Here is a 22,755-nt window from a genome sequence, read left to right on the forward strand (position 1 = left end):
ATGATAACTCTCGTCTATCAGTTTCAATCCTCGCCCAAGTACTTGAGCATTCATCTCTCTTACCACTCTATCCACAAACAAATTTAACAACCATGGTGACATCTCACACAACTGTCTAAGCCTCACTCTTACTGGAAACCACTCACTCACTTCATTTCCTATCCTAACACATGCTTTACTACCTTTGTAGAAACTTTTCACTGCTTGCAACAACCTTCCACTAATTCCATATAACCTCATCAAATTCCACATCACTTCCCTATCAACTCTATCATACGCTTTTCACAGATCCATAAACGAAACATACACCTCCTTGCCTTTTGCTATATATTTCTTGCATATTTGCCTAACTGTATAAATTTCATTCATACATCCCCTACCTCTTCTTAAACCACCCTGTACTTCTAAGATTGCATTCTCTGTTTTATCCTTAATCCTATTAATCAGTACTCTACCATACACGTTTCCAACCACACTCAACAAACTAATAACCCTTGAATTATAACACTCATCCACATCTCCGTTACCCTCATAAAATGGTATAATACATGCACACACCCAGTCCACTGGTAACATTGACAACATAAAACATATATTAAACAATCTCACCAACCATTCAAGTACAGTCACACCCCATTTCTTTAACATCTCAGTCATCACACCATCCAAACCAGGTACTTTTCCTAATATCGTTTCATCTAGTGCACTCTTCACTTTCTCTCTTGTAATCTCCACAATGTTAACACTATCATTAAAAATAGTGAATAACAAAATCAGAACTTTATTAACTATAATCAACTTTAAAGCCAATGCAGAGACTCAAATAAGAGCACTTACAAAAGCTGTATCCTATTCTTGAGTGACAATTATAAGAAAAATGGTAGTTTGGAGAAAAAAAAAAATCCCCAGAAAGAATTGTCTCCAGTAGTTTTAGTATTGGTTTCAGTGATGATAGGTCTTCTGTTAGACTATTTTAGCAATAGAGATGCAGTGATGAGTTGTATAAAGCCTGAACCCTTAGGTCTCCCTTATACTACCCAAGTCTCTGGATTGCATGTTAATATGCTGTACTGGACCTAAGCAAGGTAGGCAATATTTAATTGGTATTTCATGTCATACAGGATTCCCTGTTTTAGAATCCTAATCAAAATAAAACTTTTAAAAATACCACCTGAAAATAATATTGCTCACCAGTTGCAAATAAAAAGTAAATAAATACTGTCTGAGTTCACAGACAACGGAAGTGAAGAAGTTTTTGTATACAGTATATGGATCTGTGTGATCTTGATGTGATAATGATTCTACATTGTCAACAATATGATGGTGTATTAACAAAATTTTAAAATCTGATGATAAAAGATATATCAGTGAGTGGTAAAATTGATATAAAACGCATAAAACTTCATAAAAACAAGTTACAAAGAATGTACTTAAATGCTAATATCCCACAGCATTATCTTATCTAATACGCAAAAAATGGTATAAAATATAACACACAATTTTAATAAACCAGGGCCAAGCTTTTAGGGCTTATATTTCAACTGTCTTACCTATAGGTTATAACTGATCTAATGTTGAACTTGTAAATTCCAGAATACAATAAATCATGTTACCTGCAAAGAAATAAACATGGCCTGACAAGAAACTGGGAAACAAATGGTACATATAACTTACCTTAGTGAGATCTTCAGAAATGTTGTGATAAATGCTGTCCCGACTATATCACAAAGCAGGTTCCTTCTAAGAGCACCTGATTGGGCTATTTCTTTCTGTATGGTGTGCATTTCCCTTTCTCTTGAGCCTTCCTCATTCATGATTGCGTGAAATGCAACTGAATATAATAGTGGTAGTTTTAAATAAAATTTTACATAATACTAAAGGACTTTATTTTTTTAACTAATTATACATATAAAGCATAAATATCACAAAAAATTTTTCTGCACATTAATATAAGCCAAACATCAACTCTACCTATAAAGAAAGCAGATGCTACAAGCCCAAAAAACACCATAAGGAAAGAAGACGTGTAGAAAGTGAATATCACAAATTTGTAATATAACAAACTTGGAAGTAATTTGTATTTTTCCTAGTATACAAACCTGGAGCTATTTATAGGGGTATACTTTCGGCGTAGCTGAAAGACGAGCCATGATAATTTTAGTGACGGATACCTACCCCATACGCTAGTTATCAGGTGGGGGAGGGGTAGACTGGCGCCCCAGTTCAGGATTACTCGGGGGACAGGGTGGCGGGCCAATTTGTATAAATAGCGCCAGGTTTTGTATACTAGGAAAAATATAAATTACTTACAAATTTGTTATCAGTTTCGGTGTAAATACAAACCCTCCGTTATTTATAGGGGTTACTTACTCTTAGGAGGGATGAAGTTCTGCCTTGGTCAGGACCCGAGGTCTCTCTATTTCGATCTGCGATCGATAGTAGAAGGAACCCTACCCTCGCTAAAATCAAGTGCAGATATGAGGTAAAGCACTGATAGCGACCTGTAGAACCTTGTGTGTGAGTGGAACTAACAGTGTGGCTTGTCTTTAACATAGGAACTCAGAGTACAAAACCTATTGTTCTTAAGACTTACCTAATACCCTCCCTCAAAAAGGTATTGGGGATGTAACAAGGTATTATTCTATACTTAGGAGGCACAAAGTAAATGAGTCTTACCTGCAGCAAGGGGAGGTGAGCTATGCTGAGGTTTGCAGAGCTGTTTTCCCCAGAGGAGAGAAGATGAAAGGAGCCAGTCATATTTACTCATTCACCCCAGACTAACCCGGGTAGCCTCAGCTGTCAAACCCTCTGTTACTTGTCCATCAAGGAGCCTGAGGTGTTTAGACCATTTGCTGTGCGACCACCACAGGACTGATGGAAAAGGTCTCAATGTTCCTGTGGTTACGTCTTTGCAGGTAGTGGGCCGTGAAGCTCGATTGACGCTTCCACATGACCACTTACATGTCTTACAGTATCTGCGCCAAAGAGTAGTTTCTTGAATGCCAGGGACGTAGCAATGCCACACACGTTACGAGCTTTGGGTCTTAGGATGGAAGAGGGTCTAGATTGAGAGCAACCTCAATAGCCTTCCAATCCCAGAGGGGAAGGAAATCCTTGTAATCCTCCTCTTGACCTTCCCCGTGCTGGTCAACAGTAGGCTAGCTGGTGTCATTCTTTCAAGGTAACACCACATTCTACTCACTGGGTAAAAACCCAGTTGAAAGGGTCTTCGGTTACCGAACGAAGACTCTCTATCCGGAATAGGCTGCACCTAAGGTACAGAACACTCGGATTTTGAGTCTTGGCAATCAACTCAGCGACCCTGCTGAGGATTACTTCTCCCTGTCTCCTAGAGTAGGAGACATCAGAAGATGGATCATACAACACACTAACACTCTTGGTCAACGCCCAAGTGAGAAGAAAGGGCCATCTTTCATGTAAGGAAGCAATCTGCTGCCTGACATAAAGGTTCGTAGAGAGGGGCCTTCAGGGACTGAAGGACCCGAACCATGTTCCCAAGAGGAGTTTGAGATCCAACGGGGGACAAGTTATCTCAAACTTTGTATAAGTAAAGTCATCAAAGGGAGAGAATCCCCTTCCACGACATCAGTCACAAAGGACCGAACACTTCGCCTGGAAGACCGACGCTGAAAAGTGTCTGACGTGCCTATAAATCTTTTCTGCAACTCATTACGAAAGGCCTCTCTGAGAGAGGTGGTGTAGGACCGACCCAGGCGTGAAGTCGAAGCAAAGCTATGGCTTTGGAAAGTGTTAGTAAGCGGCTGCTTAGGAGATCGTGTTGTGAAGGAAGATCCCTCGGAACTCTGTTGGGAGCTGCAGAAGGTCCGGGAACCATTCTGCGTGATATAGCGAAGCTATTGGAGTCATTGATAAGATCTTGCTTATCCTGACTTGGCTGAGGACTTTCTCACCAGACCGAATAGGGGGGGTGAGGAAGTGTACACTTCTAAGCTGCCCCACCGATCTTGTAATACATCTTGTTCAAGGGCCTGGTGTTCCGGAACTGGGAAACGATCGAGGGGGAGCCTCAAGTTTAGGGCTGTTGCGAGTTTGACCACAGCCTGGGGACCTCATACAGTTAAGACTTTGTTGGATACAAGATGATTCAAAGACACTAGGAGCCCACTATCTGAGTGGTCCTGTTCAGATCATCTTCAAGCACATTCCTGGTGACGCGAGCGGATGGGGGCACCTAGCTGTCCTCTGTCCATCTGAGGCTTCCTATTGCTAGACGGTTCTCTAAGAGAGGTGGATGCTGGTACCTTTCTGAATCAGTCCAACGGACAAAGATGGAATGGTGCGGTTTATGGCCCTTCCCCCTCTTTTGATGCATTAAAGAGAGCATCAGACCCAGAGGGGAGACGAGAAGATACGCCTCTTTGCAGAAGCTCTCGTCTGCCACCCACCATCCACGGTTTGTTCAGCCGGGGTGTGTGTGTGTGTGTGTGTGTGTTTGCATAGCAATAAACACATCTCAAGGTGATGTCGAGACGTGCAACTATTTGCATGTTCTTGCAATGAAGGGGAGGAGCCTGTCCTCCCTCCAACTGGCACCAATCTAGTGGGGGTTGGCCGAATAAGACCGATATCAAATGGTAAACCAGTTAATCAGTACAGCTTATGTTAAAACACCGAATCTCCATAGAGATCGCCTTCTGGAGAGGAGACCGAACGGTAATGACCGGACGGTCATTACCGAACGCATCCAACCAACCCCAAGAAGAGATTGAGATGTATCTTCAATCTATTGTGGGATGGGTTATAAGCATAAGTCTACTACGGAATAATAACACCAAAATGTGAGCATGACAAGCATAGATGCGTAGCTTGACTTAAAAGACGTGTCAGGAACTCAGTTGGAGAACGTTGAAAATGTTTGTAACAGAGATTCCTCCATCTTAGGACGAAAACGTTCGTACTTCTCCGTCTCCAGTTGGTAAACTAGCAATTGTATTGAATGTTCCCTACTTGGGAACAGATATGCTTATGAGAAGTTTCCTGTCAGAGTCATTGTAGGAGACTAAGACTTCCGATTGGGAGAAAGGAAAAAGTGCCTATAAGAAGGCAGAACGTAAATACTGTATGTCTGGTTACAAGAATGTGGCCAAGTAATGTACTGAATAATGTGGTTTCAGGCAGGGATATAATTATACAGCTTAATAGAATGCAGTTTTAATTGCAAGACGTATGTAGCCCTTATTGGCAGAGATCTCACTTGCACGCATATGTACTTGACCATCTGCGCTAGCGCATGCGTAATCTCGGCTTTGAGGAAACGTTTGCAACGAATCCAGTTGCAGGAATAATGTATGTGCGACGAATCACAACATTATTACCCCAGGAATTTTTTATCGTTGACTAATAATTTTTTGAATGAGAGCGCTTGTGTTCTCAAACAAAAGATAGTTAAAGAAGCTATCACTTCTCCTTTGGTTTGCCCCTCCTCTTTATGGGAGGGACTAGCCAGCATTCATTCAGTTAAGGATGCCTGGTTCCCTGTGGGCGGGGTTTGGAACGTTCATAAACGTAATGAAAAGCTGCCCACACTGTTGCTATCGTTCTAAAATGTAAGCTAACACTGCTCCTTCAGGACTAATTGTTTGTGACAATAACCCTGTAAGGGTAGAATAAAAAGTCTCAGAAGCCAATCGTGTAAAACGGTAAGTCGTTGTACCCCTAGGGACAATGACGGGATGCGGCCGACTCAATCAAACGGGGGGAGGGGGGGGTTTGCCGCTTTGCTTAGGGGAATTAACACCATCTCTCGAGGACCAGGGTTGACTGTCAATTAAAAGGCCTATGCTACTACTCGACGGTCTCTCGGAAGAGGTTGAACAAGCAGGAGCTTCAGAGGAAGGTCGGGAAGCAGAAGCAGCAGCCTCGGGTTTTTCCCCCTTCGAAGAAACCTTCGAAGGAGAGATATCCCACTTTGACTTCTTTTACAGCCGGCACCCAAACCTTTCCCCCTGGGAGGCAGACCACCCCCGACACACTACTTATTTTCGGTATCAAATCGTTGACCTCTGCAGGCGGGATAAAGGGTGTGAAGATCGGTGTCCACAGCCAACATGAAGGTACCGGCCTTCAAGTCCAGGCCAGATATGCATTGTCATTAGAAGTCAACACAAACACACACTATAAAAGAGAAAGCTCAAACAAAAAGCATAAATGGAAGTTCAAAATATAACTTGGTGAGGATGAAGAACGGCAATGACCGTTCACCATGCGAGCCAAAGACAAAGTGAGGTAATTCACAAGTTTGTGAGTAGGAGCGGTAACAAGTTACCCTCCCATCCCCTCGCTAAATTCTAATGGTTCATCCTTTTAGCTTAGCCAAAGGTAATACCCCTAATAAAGTGTAGGTTTGCATTCCAGTTATAAAAGGAAGGTAGGTCTCCACATTAGTCAGTCCTATCCAGCTAGTATCCTTATCAGAAAGGCCTATGCGGCCTTATTGGACAGCACCCCCGGGGGTCAAGCGTTCGCCCATTACATTCCGTCTTTAGAAATGGACAGATATCTACCAAGCAACAGAGTCCCCCGACTCTGAAAATGATGACATCCAACCATGGCCTAGACGGAACCTTCAAGGAAGGCAGGAGCTTGTCTGATTCCTGCCACCCACCCAATTAAAAGCTCCAAGACCTCAAAGAGAGAGAGAGCTGACAATAGTCCTGTCACAGAAGACAAAGATAGAAAACAGCTTTGTGGACCAGCAGAGGCAAAAAGTCTACAGGAATTCTCATTCCCGCAATCCAGAATCGACAATTTTTTGTATTTCCTTGCCTACAGGCCCAGTGAACTTTCGTCAAATTTTCCTAAAGTAAATGATAAAAATACAAGGTACTATCCATGGCCCACATTCCTAAAAGATTAGAATTATTATTTCAAGTTAAGCTATTTCATTATTATTTAAGAAGCCCCAATATTAATCAGAATAAATTATAGGAGGATTCACAACTGCATAGCACAGTAGGAAACAGCTGATTATTAAATTTGTTGGAGCACAACACCATTGATTACTGAAAATTTTTGCAAAAAAACTAAAAGTTTGCAAGCTGATAATTCTTGACATTATAATATGACAAATTCGTAGATAATTTGTATTTTTCCTAACTATACAAACCTTAGCTATTTAATAGGGGTTATTACTTTCGGCGTAGCTGAAATGATGAGCCATTAGAATTTTAACGAGGGTTTACTACCCCACCGCTAGTTAGCGGGGGTAGGGAGGGGAGCTTGCTACCCGCGCCCCCCTCACACACACCTGTGCTTGAGCTCACTTTGCTTAGAGGTAGGACTTCAAGGGGGTTAGGGCTGGCGGGCAAGTTTGATTAAATAGCTAAGGTTTGTATACAGGTATTGCTCGACTTACGACCAAGATAGGGACCGAGAGATGAGTCGTAAGTCGAGTTGGCCGTATGTCGAACTAGAAAAGTGAAGTTTCCGTATATCTATTTTGATAAGTTATGATTCGGCAATCATCTGGGTCATATTTTGTCAATATTTTCTTACTGTCTATCATTATTCCATTTTCTTGTTGCATAGGATATCATACGCTCTATAAATGCATTATTGTATTCTATTCAACAATTTTGGAATCATTTCACAATCGAGTACTGAAAATTTTGTTTACCTTTGGTTATGATCAGCTGATCTGAAATTGCCGCTACCTACCGTATCAAAATATGGCGTACATATGTATGGCATATTCTTTTATAATTTCTTAACTTATTAGAAATATCTTCATGATGAATATTACATCAACACCAATATGTTACAGGAAACCAGTTTTCATACAGTTCGTTTAATCATTAGGTATACAGTGATGCGAAATCGTTGTAGCTCTTTCTCTGTGTGCGCGCGTGCGCTCCCTCTCGCAATTGCATACGGGTAGTTCATTTTTAAAGCTTCATACAGTATTGTAGTTCAATATCAAGCCTTTATATTTCATTAGACATTACTGTGTTTAATTGTGGTTTATTAAAGAACGTTTATATTTTATTTTTCAATTTCTTGAGCATATCAATAATCAACAAATACTTTTAATTTACTTTCGGTTGGCATCAGCTGATCTCATGGTCACGCTGCCGTATTACTATTATGAGCACATATATATAGTGCGAATAACACTGATTTATATAATTTTCTTGACATTCAAAATTTCTTCATAATGCATATTACATCAGTGCCAATATGTTATAGGGTATCACATTTTCCATACAGTTCGTTTATAGATCTTATTATTAGTTATAAAAGGAATACGCTCTCTCTCTCTCTCTTTCTCTGTATTTTGTTTTTAATTCAGTTGTATCTTCATATTTTTTTTTTGAAAATTATTAAAAAATTCTATATATCATTATTCGATGTTTCGATTATGGGAATAGTAACGCATCGGAAGGAAATCACTTGATTTGCCTCTCGCCTTCCGCCAGAAATATGACGTCATCAGAATTTTTTTTCTTAAATTTACGGTAAGTTGTACTAATCTTATAGCTAATGATACAGACTACTAAAACACTTGATATCGTTACTGAGTGTTTCGATGATGGGAATGCTGTAATAAGATTACTCGGTAACAATGAAAGGAAATCATTCGGTTTGTCAGCGCGCTTCAGCCAGATACATGACGTCACAAGTCACGTGACATACAGTAATCTCTACGAAGAATGACTTGCAAAATATGTAAATTCATTTTCTTTGTTTCTCGCAAGAAATGAAAAGAAAATACTAACTTAACAAACAAAAGTATTTTATTTATATAATGTAAAAGGAAACATATTTTCAAGAAAATATTTTCCCTAATAGTATATTTTCTTTAGATAAACATCGATCCATTATCAGAGATTAAAAAAGGAGCGTGCAGTCAAATTTACGCTACGTAGTACTCATGACAACCGATACAGACCCTCAAAATACTTTGTATCGTTATTTAATATTTCGATAATGGAAATACTAATATTAATCGCTAGCCTATTGGAGGGAAATCACTGTATTGCCCGGAAGCTTTCCGTCGGTGATGTGACGTCACCAGACATATAATATGAACTCGACAGATATTAAAACTTTTCTTAATGTATTTTTAACTGAAAATAAATACTGAATATTAACAATAAAAGAAAATAATAATTTACCAAGATAAATCAGTTTTTATGTATACAAAAAAATTGGTGACTTTCAAGGAAATATTCGTCCTATTTCCGATAAACTTGTGACGTCATCATCCTGAAAAAATGGTCGTAAAGTCAAATAGTCGTAGGTCGCATAGGTTGTAAGTCGAGCAATACCTGTAGTTAGGAAAAATACAAATTATCTACGAATTTTTCATTTGTTCCGTAACTGACATACAAACCACGCTATTTAATAGGGGTGACTCACCCATTAGGAGGGGGGGGAAAGTCCCGGCCAGTACTGGCTTTTGGCTTTGCCCGGGGACTCAGTATCCGAGTGTCAGCACTCAACAATAAGGAGTCCCTGCATATCGCTAAAACCTTGCTATACAAGGGCTGCGGCCTACGTAAGCTGTGTGTGAAGGTATAAAGTGTGACTCGTCCTAAAAGTTGACCTGTAGTCCTTTAGAAGGAAACTTTAGGCTAGGACTCTCCCAATACCACCTCGTCAGGGTATGGGGACGTGACAGTATTAGCTTAATACTCGTCGTCGTCGGCGCCCACTCGTGTCCGAGTATTGGGTTCTGTCGTTAGCCATCAGCCTCCTATCTGTGGGGTGGGTGTTTATGCCTGATGTGGCTGTTAAGTCCTAGTCTGTGGTGGAAGAGTCGCGGACAGTGTTCACAAGGGAGGGTAGGTGGTGGGTGGGGCTGTTCTAATCACTCTCTCCTTCTTCTCCTCCTAGCCTCCTCATTTTGTCTCCTCCTCTCCTCGAAGTCCACGGTGCCATGGTGTACTATACCCCTCCAGGTTTTCCTGTCCCTGGCTGTTTCTTCCCATGAGGAAGGATCGATGTCAGTTAGAGCCAGGGTGTGCTTTAGTTGATCTTTATAGCGCATTTTCGGGGCTCCTCGTGGTCTGGTGCCCTGGGTCAGTTCTCCGTAGAATATTTTCTTTGGGAGCCTAGATGGATCCATCCTATGCACGTGTCCTATCCAGCGGAGGCGGTGGTGGATGATGGTGGCCTCCACGCTGGTCAGCGAGGCACGTTCTAAGACTTCAATGTTGGTGGTGTGGCTCTCCCAGGGGATTTTCAAGATCTGCCTCAGTTTCATTTGTTGGAAGCGTTCTAGGATTTTAATATCGTTTCTATATAGCGTCCATGTTTCACATGCATACAGGAGCGTGGAGAGGACTACTGCCCTGAACACCATTATTTTGGTGGTCATTGTCAGTGCGTGGTTGTTAAATACGCGGCAGTTGAGTCGGCCAAAGGCAGAGTGGGCTGCCCTGATCCTGTTCTCCACGTCCTTTATGCTTGTGGGATCTGATGTTAGGATGCTCCCTAGGTAGGAGAACTGGTCCACCTGTTCTAACGGTTGGTCATTCACTGTGGTATTGAAGTTGGGGAGCATCAGTCCTGGTGGATGTTGGACGAGGGTCTTGGTTTTGTCTGAGTTGACTTGCATCCCAAAGCGTTCGTAGGCAGAGTTGTATGCATCAGCTAACGACTGCAGGTCCTCTGCCGTCTGACCTGGGGTGGCATTGTCGTCAGCATACTGCAGTTCTCGCACTGCACACAAGGTGGTCTTGGTTCTGGCGCAGAGTCTAGCGAGGTTGAAAGCGCCTCCATCCATGCGGAAACGTAGGTCGACTGAGGGTGTGTCTGGGGGAATCTCGTTGAGCATTGCTGCGGTGTATAGCGAGAAACATGTTGGGGCCAGAACACAGCCCTGCTTCAGGCCGCCGTTGATGGGGAATGGGTCTGAAAGAGAGTTCTGGTGGCAGACTCTCCCAACCATTCCGTCATGGAGGGCACGCACCAGCTTGACAAAATCGGGTGGGCAGCCATATCTTTTGAGGACAGCCCACATGGCAGGTCGAGGTACTTTGTCGAAGGCCTTTTTCAAATCCCAGAAGATGAACATTATGGGCTGTTGTTGTTCGAGGCTCTTCTCTTGTAGTTGTCGCGCACAGAAGATCATGTCTATGGTCCCGCGGGAAGGTCGAAAGCAGCACTGGGACTCTGGCAGGACGTCTTCTGCGAGAATAAGGAGGCGGTCAAGGAGAATCCGAACAAAAATCTTACTCGCGATGCTTAGTGGTGATATTCCCCGGTAGTTGTTACAGTTCTCCCTGTCTCCCTTCTTGAAGATGGTAACGATGTTTGCATCGTGGAAGTCACTGGGGGGGGGGGGTCTTGGTCTCCCATATTTTCAGTATAAGGCACATCAAACGGTTCCTCAAGCCAGGGCCACCGTGAGTGAGGAGCTCCAACGGGATGTTGTCTGGCCCTGGGGCTTTGCCGGGCTTCATGCGCTGCAGGGCCTTGTTGAAGTCATGGATGGAGGGTGGTAGTGCCATCCAGTGACGGACGGGATGCTGCGGGGTCATTCGCAGGAGATCGTCTGGGGTGTCTGCTTGGTCATTGAGGAGGTTCTCAAAGTGAGACCTCCACCTGGTCAGGATGCCCTCGCTGTCGGTAATGGTCGTGGCCCCATCCTCGTCCTTCAGGCTGCCCACTGATGACCGTGTGGGACTGAATATTTCTTTTGTTGCTGCATAGAAGCTGCGCAGGTCACGTTGGTCAGCGAAACTCTGTATTTCTGCAGCTTTTCTTTGCCACCAGGTGTTCTGGGCTTCACGGATACCTCTTTGGCAACCAGCTTCAGCCACCTTGTGAGCACATTTGTTAGCTGCTGTTGGTTGGTTTTCCAAAGTCAGGCATGCTTGTCGTTTGGTTTCAATGAGAAGAGAGATGGTAGCATCATTCTCATCAAACCAATCCTGCCGTTTCTTGGTGGTGTAGCCTAGTGTTTCCTCCGCGGCACGGGCCATGGCGTTTCTAAGGGTGGTCCAGTGGTGCTCGACAGTGGCCTGACCCACAGGGTCTGCGAGGTATTGTTCGCAGGCCTCCTTGTAGTTCTGTGCCACCTGTGGGTTGCGGAGCTTACTACAATTAAAGCGTTGGTGTGGTACGCTGTCAGGTGCCCTTCTGGGTGGTCGTAGGGTCGTCACGGAGAGTCGGGAGATGAGGAGTCTGTGGTCCGTCCAGCAGTCGTCCGCTCCGGGCATGGATCGGGTGATGCGGACGTCTCCTCGGTCTCTGGCTCTGGTCAGGACGTAGTCCAAGGTGTGCCAGTGTTTGGACCGTGGGTGTCTCCATGTGGTCTTTTGTCGCTTTGGTAACTGGAAGATGGTGTTGGTTACCACAAGTTGGTGTTCTGCACACAGACCCAGTAGGAGTTGGCCATTGGCGTTGCAATTTCCAATGCCATGGCGGCCGATGATTCCCTCCCACAGGCGATGGTCTTTGCCTACTCGGGCATTAAAGTCGCCAAGCACAACGAGCTTGTCATTGGCGGGCACTGCCTGGATGGTGCGGTCGAGCTGGGTTTAGAAGGCAGCTTTGTTTTCATCGGTTGAGGTCATAGTCGGGGCGTAGACAGAGATCAGGGTGAGATGTCTGTCCCGCGTGATGGGGATGCGGACAGTCATCAGGCGCTCACTGATGGCCTTGGGAGCGAGGTTGTGCTGCTGCACTAGCTGGGAACGGATGGCGAAGCCGACACCGTGGATGCGAGGCTCCTCTAGGGCCTTGCCTTTCCAGAAGATGGTGTAGCCTGTTCCAGCTTCCCTGATGTTGCCCTCTTCGGGTAGTCTGGTCTCGCTTAATACTAGGAACACAAGGAAACATGGTTTACCTGCAGTGATTTGAGGTCAGCTGTGCAGAGAACCCAGGATGCTGCTTTCCCCGAGAGAGGGGAGGATGAAGAAAAGAATAAGGGCCAGACATACCTTTTCATTCATGCAGACTAAAACCGGGTAACAATGCCCTCAACCTTCTGCTACTTGTCCATTAAGGAGCCTGAGGTTTTAAACCAGCTGTTGTGCAGTCACCACAGGGCCGATAGAAAACGTATCGAGCCTCCTGTGGCCCACGTCTTGCAGGTAGTGGGCTGTGAAGGTCGTCTGAAGCTTCCACACCCCAGCTTGAAGAACCTGCGTCACTGAGAAATTTTTCTTGAAGGCCAGGGACGTAGCTACGCCCTTGACATCATGTGCTCTAGGGCAACGTGACGGAGGAGGGTCTGGATTCAGGGACAGATGAATCACCTTACGAATCCATGCCGAGATGGTATTCTTGGTGACCCTCCTCTTAGTCCTCCCAGTGCTCACAAACAATGCCTACACCTGGGGACGGACTGCAGCCGTTCTTTTGAGATATAGCCTCAGACTACTTACTGGGCACAGTAGGAGATGGTCTGGGTCATCTGTTACAAAACGAAGACTCAAAATCTGGAAGGAGTCGAACCGAGGGTCCGGCACCCCCGGATTCTGAGTCTTAGCAATAAACTCAAGGACGAATTTGAACGTTACCTCCCCCATCCCCTTAAATGGGCAATATCATATGAGAGACCATGAAGTTCACAGACTCGCTTGGCCGAGGCCAAAGCTAGTAGGAACACCGTCTTCCAAGTTAGGTGGCGATCTGAAGCCTGGCGTAATGGTTCGTAGGGAGGTCTCGTAAGAGGCCTGAGAACTCGAACCACGTTCCATGGAGGAGGTCTCACTTCCGACTGAGGGCAGGTAAGTTCATAACTTAGTATAAGTAGGGAAAGTTCCAGTGAGGAAGAAATGTCCACTCATTTGAGCCTGAAGGCTAGACTTAAGGCTGAGCTATAGGCTTTCACCGTCGAGACTAGAAGGTTCATTTCTTCCCAAAAATACACGAGGAACTCCGCTATTGCTGGAATAGTGGCATCGAGTGGAGAGATACCCCTCCCACGACAACAACCACTGAAGACTTTGCCTGGTAGATAGATGCGGATGACTTTCGCAGATGTCCAGACATCCTGATCGCAACTTGTTGCGAAAATCCTCTCTCAGCAAGATGCTGGATAGTCTCCAGGCGTGAAGTTGTAGTGAAGCTACGGATTTCTGGAAGATGTTGGCATGTGGTTGTTTGAGTAGCTCGTGTCGCGGAGGGAGTTCTCTCGGAAGTTCCGTTAGGAGTTGCAGAAGGTCCAGAAACCATTCCGCGTGAAAGATTGACCGATACTCTGGTCTTTTTGAGCACAGTTCTCATCAGACAGAACGCGGGAAAGGCGTACACGTCGATGTTGTCCCACCGTTGTTGGAAGGCATCTTGCCAGAGTGCCTTGGGATCCAGGACTGGGGAGCAGTACAGCGGAAGCTTGAAGTTCAACGCTGTCGCGAACAGATCCACAGTCGGGGAACCCCACAAAGTCAGGACTTTGTTGGCTACTAGATGATCCAAAGACCACTCGGTACTCACTATCTGAGACGCTCTGCTCAGACTGTCGGCGAGCACATTCCTCTTGCCTGGAATGAAACGTGTCGATAGTGGAATTGAGTGGACTTCAGTCCATCTCAGTAACTCTACTGAGAGATGGGACAGCTGGTTTGAAAAGGTACCTCCTTGCTTGTTGATGTAAGCCACTACTGTGGTGTTGTCGCTCATCACCACCACAGAGTGACCTGCCAGGTATTGTTGGAACTGTTGAAGGGCCAGAAAGACAGCCTTCATCTCTAACAGATTTATATGGAGGCACTTTTCTGATTCTGACCACAGGCCTGAGGGCCTGTAGTGTAGAACATGGGCCCCCCACCCTTTCTTTGAGGCGTCCGAAAACAGCATCAAGTCCGGGGGGAGGACGAGAAGATCCACTCCTCTTCGTAGGTTCTCGTCTGTCACCCACCACTGGAGGTCCGTCCGTTCCGCAGGTCCCATAGGGATCATGACGTCCGCGGAATCGTAACCCTGATTGCACCGCCACTGGAGGGATCTCATCTTGAGGCGACCGTTGGGAACTAGACGAGCCAAAGATGAGAGATGACTGAGGAGACGTAACCACAATTGGGCTGGGAGTTCTTCTCGTCTGAGGAAAGGGCTTGCGACCCTCCTCAGCCTTGCTATCCTGTCGTATGATGGGAAGGCTTTGTGGAGATTGGTGTCTATAATGATGCCTAGGTATACCAGTCTTTGAGTGGAAAGCAGAGAAGACTTTTCGAGATTTACCATGATCCCCAGATCCTGGCAAAGTCCCAGAGTTTGTCTCGGTGTTGAAGAAGGGATGACTCCGAGTCTGCTAGGATCAGCCAGTCCTCCAGATAACGGAGGAGACGGATGCCGATCCTGTGTGCCTACGACGATATTAGGGTGAACACTCTGGTGAAAACATGTGGTGCTGTGGAGAGACCAAAACACAGCACCTCTAACTGGTAAACCTTGTTGTCTAGGCTGAATCTTGAGTACTTCCTTGAAGACGGATGGACCGGGATCTAGAAGTACGCGTCCTTCAGATCCAGTGTACACATGAAGTCTTGCGGTCTCACTGCAAGTCTGACCGTGTCTGCGATCTCCATGCTGAACGGAGTTTGCTTGACAAACTTGTTCAAAACCGAGAGGTCGATGACTGGTCTCCAGCCTCCAGACGCCTTCTTTACAAGAAAGAGTCGACTGAAGAAGCCCGGAGACCCGTCGAGGACCTCTTGGAGAGCGCCCTTCTTCAACAGGGTCTCGACCTCTGCCCGAAGGGCTTGACCCCTTACTGATCACATGACAAGGGAGCTCAACGACACTGGATCCGCTGTCAGGGGAGGTAGAAATGTTGTGAACGGGACGCGATATCCCTGACTGATTACAGAAATCGTCCAGGAATCGTCCCCGAGTTGCTGCCACCTATTCGCGCAACTTTGTAGGCATCCCCCCACTGGTGGACATGCAGGGGGACTGCCAATCCTAGCGTTTGCGGCCTCGGCCGCTCCCTCTAGGATTCTTTCCTCCCCTGGACAACTTTTTGCCTTTCTTGTCCTTGACAGGAAAGGGCTTAGACACTGTCGTCTTCGCTGCCGCTGCCGGTTTCGTGGTCTTGGTAGGGCGTGGCTGCTGGTGTGCTGGAGGTTTATAGGACTTCAATGTCAGAGCCCTATGTAGGAGGGAGCCCTGGTTGGACTTCCTCCACCTCTCAGCATCCTGCTCCACGTCCCTAGGCTCAAACAAGTTCTTTCCCATCACGGAAGAATGTCTGAGCCTGCTGATCTCGGCATTAGGGACCTTTTGATGGAACCTCTCAGACACCGCATCTTGACATTTCAAGATGGTGTTAGCCCACAAGTTCGAGACTTGGTGGGCTAGAAACTCGATCGTGCGAGTGCCCGAGAGTAAAAAGGTCTCCATAGCCTTCCTGGTACTTTCTTTGGATAAATCCTCCGAATGTATCAGGATGCCCAGGGTCCCTAGCCAGATATCCAGCCATGAAGTGGCCTGCATGGCACACTTCACCACCTTCTCCTCACTAAGGATCTCCGTTGCCGAGAACAAGACCTGCCGGTTGGAAAGTCTCTCAAGAGGGACTCCCCTGGTAAGCTCTTCCAACGAATGGTGAAGGGGAAGAGCCAAACAAGTCTCCTCTACGATGTCGAAGTACCTCCTCTGTTGGACACGAGGAGGTGGGAGGAGCTTGTTACCGGCGCTGGATCGGCTGGAAGAGGTAAGCTTGAAGAGCTGGACTTCAATCTTGTCTCTGGCACTCTTGACCCCTTGGGACCAGGGCAAAGCCACACTGGCCTTCGAGAGTTTCCGAGTGCCAAAGACTCGGTCCAAGACCGTGTCTTTGCCCTCACGAGGAGGAATCTCTGGGTCAGCAAACCCATTGAGATTCCTCATAAGAGTCAGAACCTGCCAGAACGTGTGTTCTGACTCCTGCAGCTCTCCTGAAGGACTGGCAGTGAAGTCTCCTGTCCCCAAAGGCTCTTCTTGGGGGGACTCGCGGACGTTCTCCGAGTGACTTGCTGGCTCCGGTTTAAGTCTTGAAAAAGACTTTGGTACAGTCTTGGAGTCCTTCGACTACCTCCTGGGAGGGATGCAAGACTCCAAAAACGACGGGGGTAGGCTTTTCTCCACCCCTACCCGAGAAGACTTTCCAGTGCGAGGTGGGGTTTCCCTCATTGGTGCGATGGGAGAACGCCTCACCTCACGTGACTCCCCTGAGGACGGGAAGTCTTCGTCCAAAGGGGAGGGAGAAAAAGTCTGGGGGGGGAGGACGCCTGCCTCAAAGACTTACGAGGAGTCAGCTTTGCCCTCGGAAAAGCTACCACGTTTGAAGCTGCCAAGGATTTGTGGCCCACGTCAGAGAGAACAGGCTTAAATGCCTGCATGACCGCTCTGACCAGTGTCCCAAACCAAGGCTGCTGGCTGATTGCTGCACTGTCAGATACTCCCTCTGGAGGGAAAGGGATCGACCGATCCCTGGGAGGAGTTACCAAAGGGGGGTTCGCCTGAAACGAAGAAGATGAAGGGGAAGAAATGTCCCTGGACCTTTCTGGGAGGGTTGGCGGCGATGACGACCTAGCCGTGCGTTGTCCTGCAGCCTCGCGCGGGGGAGGGTATTGGCGATCGCGCTGTCGCTCGTGCGATGGGGAATACCCGGGGTCACACGCGGGAGACTGTTGACACGCGCGAGGGCGATGGCGAGGGTGCACGCAGGCGAGAGATGGCGCATAGGAGCGCGCGTCAGAGACAGCAAAGGGTGCGCAGCAAGAAGATTGCGCGCTCGTGCACGCGAGGGTGAATGTTCGCGCGGGCGCACAGGCTCAGGATGAAGAGCCCGTGCGGGCGATGATACCGTTGGGAGCGCACGCGCAGGAGAGACACCTCTTGCGCGACATCAGGCTGGGGAGATGGGCGTGGGCGCGAGTAGGAGACTGCGTGTGAATGCGTGCTGGCGAGGGATGGCGCGTAGGTGGAGATCGACGGCGCGTTGGCGAGCGCTGACGAGCAGGGGAAGTATTCAACTTCCCTACTGCTCTCAGATCAGGTGATCGTGGGCGCGCAGGAGATCGTGGGCGCCCAGGTGAGCGCTGGCGCGCAGGAGAATAATGGCTTGCATGGCGCGCAGAAGGTTGAAGGCGCGCAGAAGATTGAAGGCGATCAGGGGAGAGCTGACATGCAGGTGAGCGCTGGAGCGCTTTAGCAGGAACATCGTCGGCAGATGAGCGCTTGCGTGCAGGTGAGCGCCGACGTGCTATCTCTAGATCGTCGGCAGCAGATGGGCGCTTGCGCGCAGGTGAGCACTGGCAGGTAAGGGACGTATACGCCAACTTGCGCATACGCTCTTGGTGCCCCGAAGGGACCGTTGCCTGTCTCACAAAAACAGGATGTGTCGGTTCCCACAGCGCATCAGCAGCCAGGAACGGCAACGGCAGGTCAGCAGGTCTGATGGGTGGAAGGTCGACGTGTCCTTTGTAAGGACGACCTTCCACCGAAGGGGATCACGAACGATCCGCAGAGAGGTCCAGGGTTGTAGCTGGTACACCCAGAGAACGATGACGAGGCTCCTCTGCGGCGGACTGCGGTGAAGACGATGAACCGAAGAGGCGCCTCCTCACACCCTTGTGAGGTGAAGGAAGGCCTCTCCGGCGAAGAGGAAGGCAAGCTTTACGTCGTATGTGCCCTCTGGGGGCCGTTGGGTCAGCGAGCTGACCGTCAGCAGTCCTCCGAAGAGGAGTCCATGTGAGTGAACTAGAATCACCGGCAGGAGAGACTGTTGGACTTAGTTCTTCCCTCAAAGGTTGAGCAGAGGAAGAAACTAAGCCTTCAGCTACAGCAGGTGGATCAGGAGCAGAGGACGGAGGTACTGCATCGGAAGCCTCTGCCACCACAACGTCGATGATAGACAGAGGACCAACCTCTGCCAAAGTTGGCGATTGTTTGACAGCGGCACCAAACCGGATCATGTCAAACAAAGCTTCCTTGGAGGGCGAACCCTCGAGCCCCAAGGAAGACCAAAGCTGCAATAAATCATTAGTACATACATTGATATTTAAATCCTCCCCCGGGGGAGGAGGAGGAGCTGCCTTGCTATGGGAGGCAACTCCCTCTCCCGAACCCCGAGGTCAGGAAACAGAACTATGGCCTACGCTACCACTCAACAGTTTCTCAGAAGAAAGCGATCGAGCGGGAGCTTCGGAGGAGGTTTGGGCAACGGAAGAAGAATCCTTGGGATTTTCTCCTTTCAAAGAAACCTTCGAAGGAGAAATATCCCGCTTGGACTTCTTCTTCCGTCGCCGAGAAAACCTCTCCCACTGGGAGGTAGACCACTCCCTACACTTACCACACTTATTAGTTCTATCACACCGCTGGCCCCTACAATAAGGACAAAGGGTGTGAGGGTCCGTATCGACCTCCGACATAAACGTACCACAAGGGCGGTCGGGTAATCCAGGACACTTTCGCATGATAGCAGAGACCAACTTCAAACACACCTGTAGAAGAAAAAGCAAAAAACATTAATAGCTGTCAGAGAGGCGAGGGTAAGAGCGGACACGTCCGACTACCACCCGAGCCGAGAGCAAAAGTGAGCTCAAGCACAGGTGTGCGTGAGGGGGGGGGGAGAGCAAGCTACCCTCCCCCGCTAACTAGCGGTGGGGTAGTAAACACTCGTTAAAATTCTAATGGCTCGTCATTTCAGCAACGCCGAAAGTAATAACCCCTATTAAATAGCGTGGTTTGTATGTCAGTTGCGGAATAATTAAAAATAAGGTAACATCTGGAGAAGCAGTCTCGATATATATTTTGATCCTACTTGTTTAACTTGAAGGCTGGCTAATCAGTTGACAAAAAACAAAATTTTTATTTTCTATATAACTGAAATAGGACAAACAAGCCATAGGATTTAACAAAAACAAAATACGTAAATTCTATTGCTAATGTAATTACAAATAAATGTACATACCATTTATGCCCCCAGTATAAAGAGCTCAACATAATTCACAAGTATTGTAACACTCCTATTGGTCAGTACAAATAGCCTGTTTATATACTGTAAGTCAAAACATTTTACAAAAAGTAGTCATAAAAATTATTCCTCTATCGTAAACAACCCCCCAAAAATGCATGACTAACAAACAAAACATGAACATCATGCAGTTAACAAAATTTCACCATTAATGATTATCCTTTATAGTAAAACAAATTTGTACTCATGCTCAAGATTGCACATTATAGTTTGTACTTAGCAGGCAGTACTTGATAATAAAGTTATCAATCACTAAAAACAAAGTTATACCCAAATAGGGTTGAAGCCTAAACCCAGAAAAACAGTCATAAAAATGTTCTTTTTCCATGTGAATCTTCAGCTGCTTAATAACTGAATGTCCCTCCAGCATACGTAAAGAATACAGTAAAATAATACTAAAATTATAATTCCTTCAAAATGAAACCTCTAAAATCCTGTTATAAACTTGCTCATGTCATGTAACCTTAATATCCTTTCTAAAACTATTATAAAGAAACTTAAGAGTTTAATACCGTTCCACATACAACAAATCTATTTATCTGTCAAAACTATTAATAGCTGTACACCTATCATAACCAAATAATAGCTACAATATATAACAACCAAATTCAAATGATTTCCCGACTTTCCATATCATAAATTTAGTAGTAAGAATCATGTAATTTCAGTCTGCAAAACATTTAAGATCTACTAAACTTGGGGAGAAACTTTTTAGTATAGACAGGAACTTGGAAATCGTATTATAGGTTTTAACATGGTTACTGCTCTCTTGGAAAAAAAGAAATAGTTTAAAACCCAATCATCTACAAAATTACATCAGTAAAGGAACTACATGCTTTTCGTAGTTAATTAACAAAGCATGCAATGAATAAATATATTGCACATGGTATCATTTGTTCAATTTTTGAAAACTAAATGCTTATAGCTCAAGACGATAAATACTTATTCAATTTAGTAATTAAAACAAGGTACATGTAAGTATAAGCTACATACCATAGAATCTGCCCAATCCCACCAATACAGGAAAAGTACTGTACATTGATTTACAAAGAGAAATACATACATTTACAAATGCAATTGCCATTCTAGTAATGCAGTATGATCCATTAAAATAATGACCAAAGCCTACCTACCCATAGAAGTGTGGCCTTCAGAAAATTGTAAAATACCTGAACTCAGTAGTCTGGAAAAGCTTGTTATACAATTACAGTAGTATAATCAATACACTAGAATACATTCTATAAAAGTTTTTAAAAATTTCTATGATTGAGAGACTTTGGAATACATCTTTATTTGCAGGAGGAAACTTGCAAGACAACTTTATGAGGTATTCCAAAAAGTAGAGTAAATGATTTAAACAAGTGTTACATTCATAAATTGCTATGGATATTAGCAAAAATATTGTGAAACACAAGATGAGAACTAAAAAAGTTCCGCAACTTGTGCTGTAATAAAAGTTCTCCATACTATTTCTTTTCTGATTCAATTTAAAAAAATGTTTGAGTGAGAACTTTATTAGCTCTTCTAAATTTTTTGTCACTAGGAATATTTTATAATTTTTCTATGGTAAAAAATATTTATTGAAATCCCAAAATAATACCAAGTTATATGAAATATTAGGAAGGGGATAATGAAAAGATCTCACTTTTCCTGAAACCTATTCTAAAAATTAAAGCATCTACAACCCAATACTAAAAGTCAATTCCTAAAGAAGAATGGAGATTCACAGCAATCAACATGTGTATACAATAACACACATCAAAAATATATCCTTGAATGGTGTATACTGGTATTACTGCATCAGAGATCATGCATAACTTACCTAGTTCTTCTTCATTACATACTTACATAAACCCAGGGTACACCCCTGACACAGACTCGAACTGTGTCTAGTTTTGGGTGCACCAGGTCGCTGAGTTCTGATCTTTCTTGGAGTTACAAGGTTATAACAATGAAATGCAATTTCATAGTATAAGTTGGCAATAACCTGAAAAAAAAAATTAAACTGTGAACAAGATCATCATCAGCTGGATAGGGATAAAAATTGTTTCACAATTAAAATTTCATTAACACCAAAAAGCAATAATGAACATGATACAGCAAAAAGTAATACCTAATCTACAGTATTAACTAGATCAGTTTATAACTTTTTAAGGGATTTAAACTGAATTTTTTTTTATTTTATGTAAATTTCACTCTAACTTTTGGCTATAACAGCTTTTAGATAATAGTATGGTAGTGCCTCCGGCTATGAGTAACTTTGAATACAATAGAACCTTGCAATAATGGACTAATAGGGGAGGAGATGGGCTGTCCATTACTGGTGATAGTCCATTATATCAAAAACATGTTTCCTCAATCACAAAATCAAGCAAAATCATACTAATTTCTATACAGGCCTATTTTACATACTATATGCCCAACACTTGGGGTGTTACTAAAACGAGCAGTCGAGATTAACATGCTTTAGATTTTCACTGGATAACATCTATCTACCAAGGCACTTCCCCCAAATTTGGGGGTAGCAGACTAAAAAAAAAAAATAAAAAAACAAAAAAAGGGGCTTTGCTCACCCCAGCCTGACATGGGAATCAGTCGAGTATGGCTACTACTGCTAGGGTACCACAGACCACCCTCCAACGTTATCCACCACGAATGAAGCTTTATAAGCTTCATCCCCTACTGCTGCTACATCAGCGGTCACCAAGGCAACCGGAGGAAACAGTAAGGCTTACCAGAACTGCGTCACAATAGCTCGCCATTCCTTCCTATTTCTGGCACAATTTTTAGCCTCTCTCACA

General features: G+C 45.2%; 1 protein-coding gene across 1 annotated transcript in view; it reads left to right on the forward strand.

The window, feature by feature from the left end:
- LOC137627644 (uncharacterized) overlaps nt 1-22,755 on the forward strand; it is a 598,615-nt gene that overhangs the window by 496,431 nt on the left and 79,429 nt on the right. The gene's annotated exons all lie outside the window — the stretch shown is intronic.

This window comes from Palaemon carinicauda, chromosome 35, assembly GCF_036898095.1.
Source record: "Palaemon carinicauda isolate YSFRI2023 chromosome 35, ASM3689809v2, whole genome shotgun sequence".
In the NCBI taxonomy this organism is placed as follows: Eukaryota; Metazoa; Arthropoda; class Malacostraca; order Decapoda; family Palaemonidae; genus Palaemon; species Palaemon carinicauda.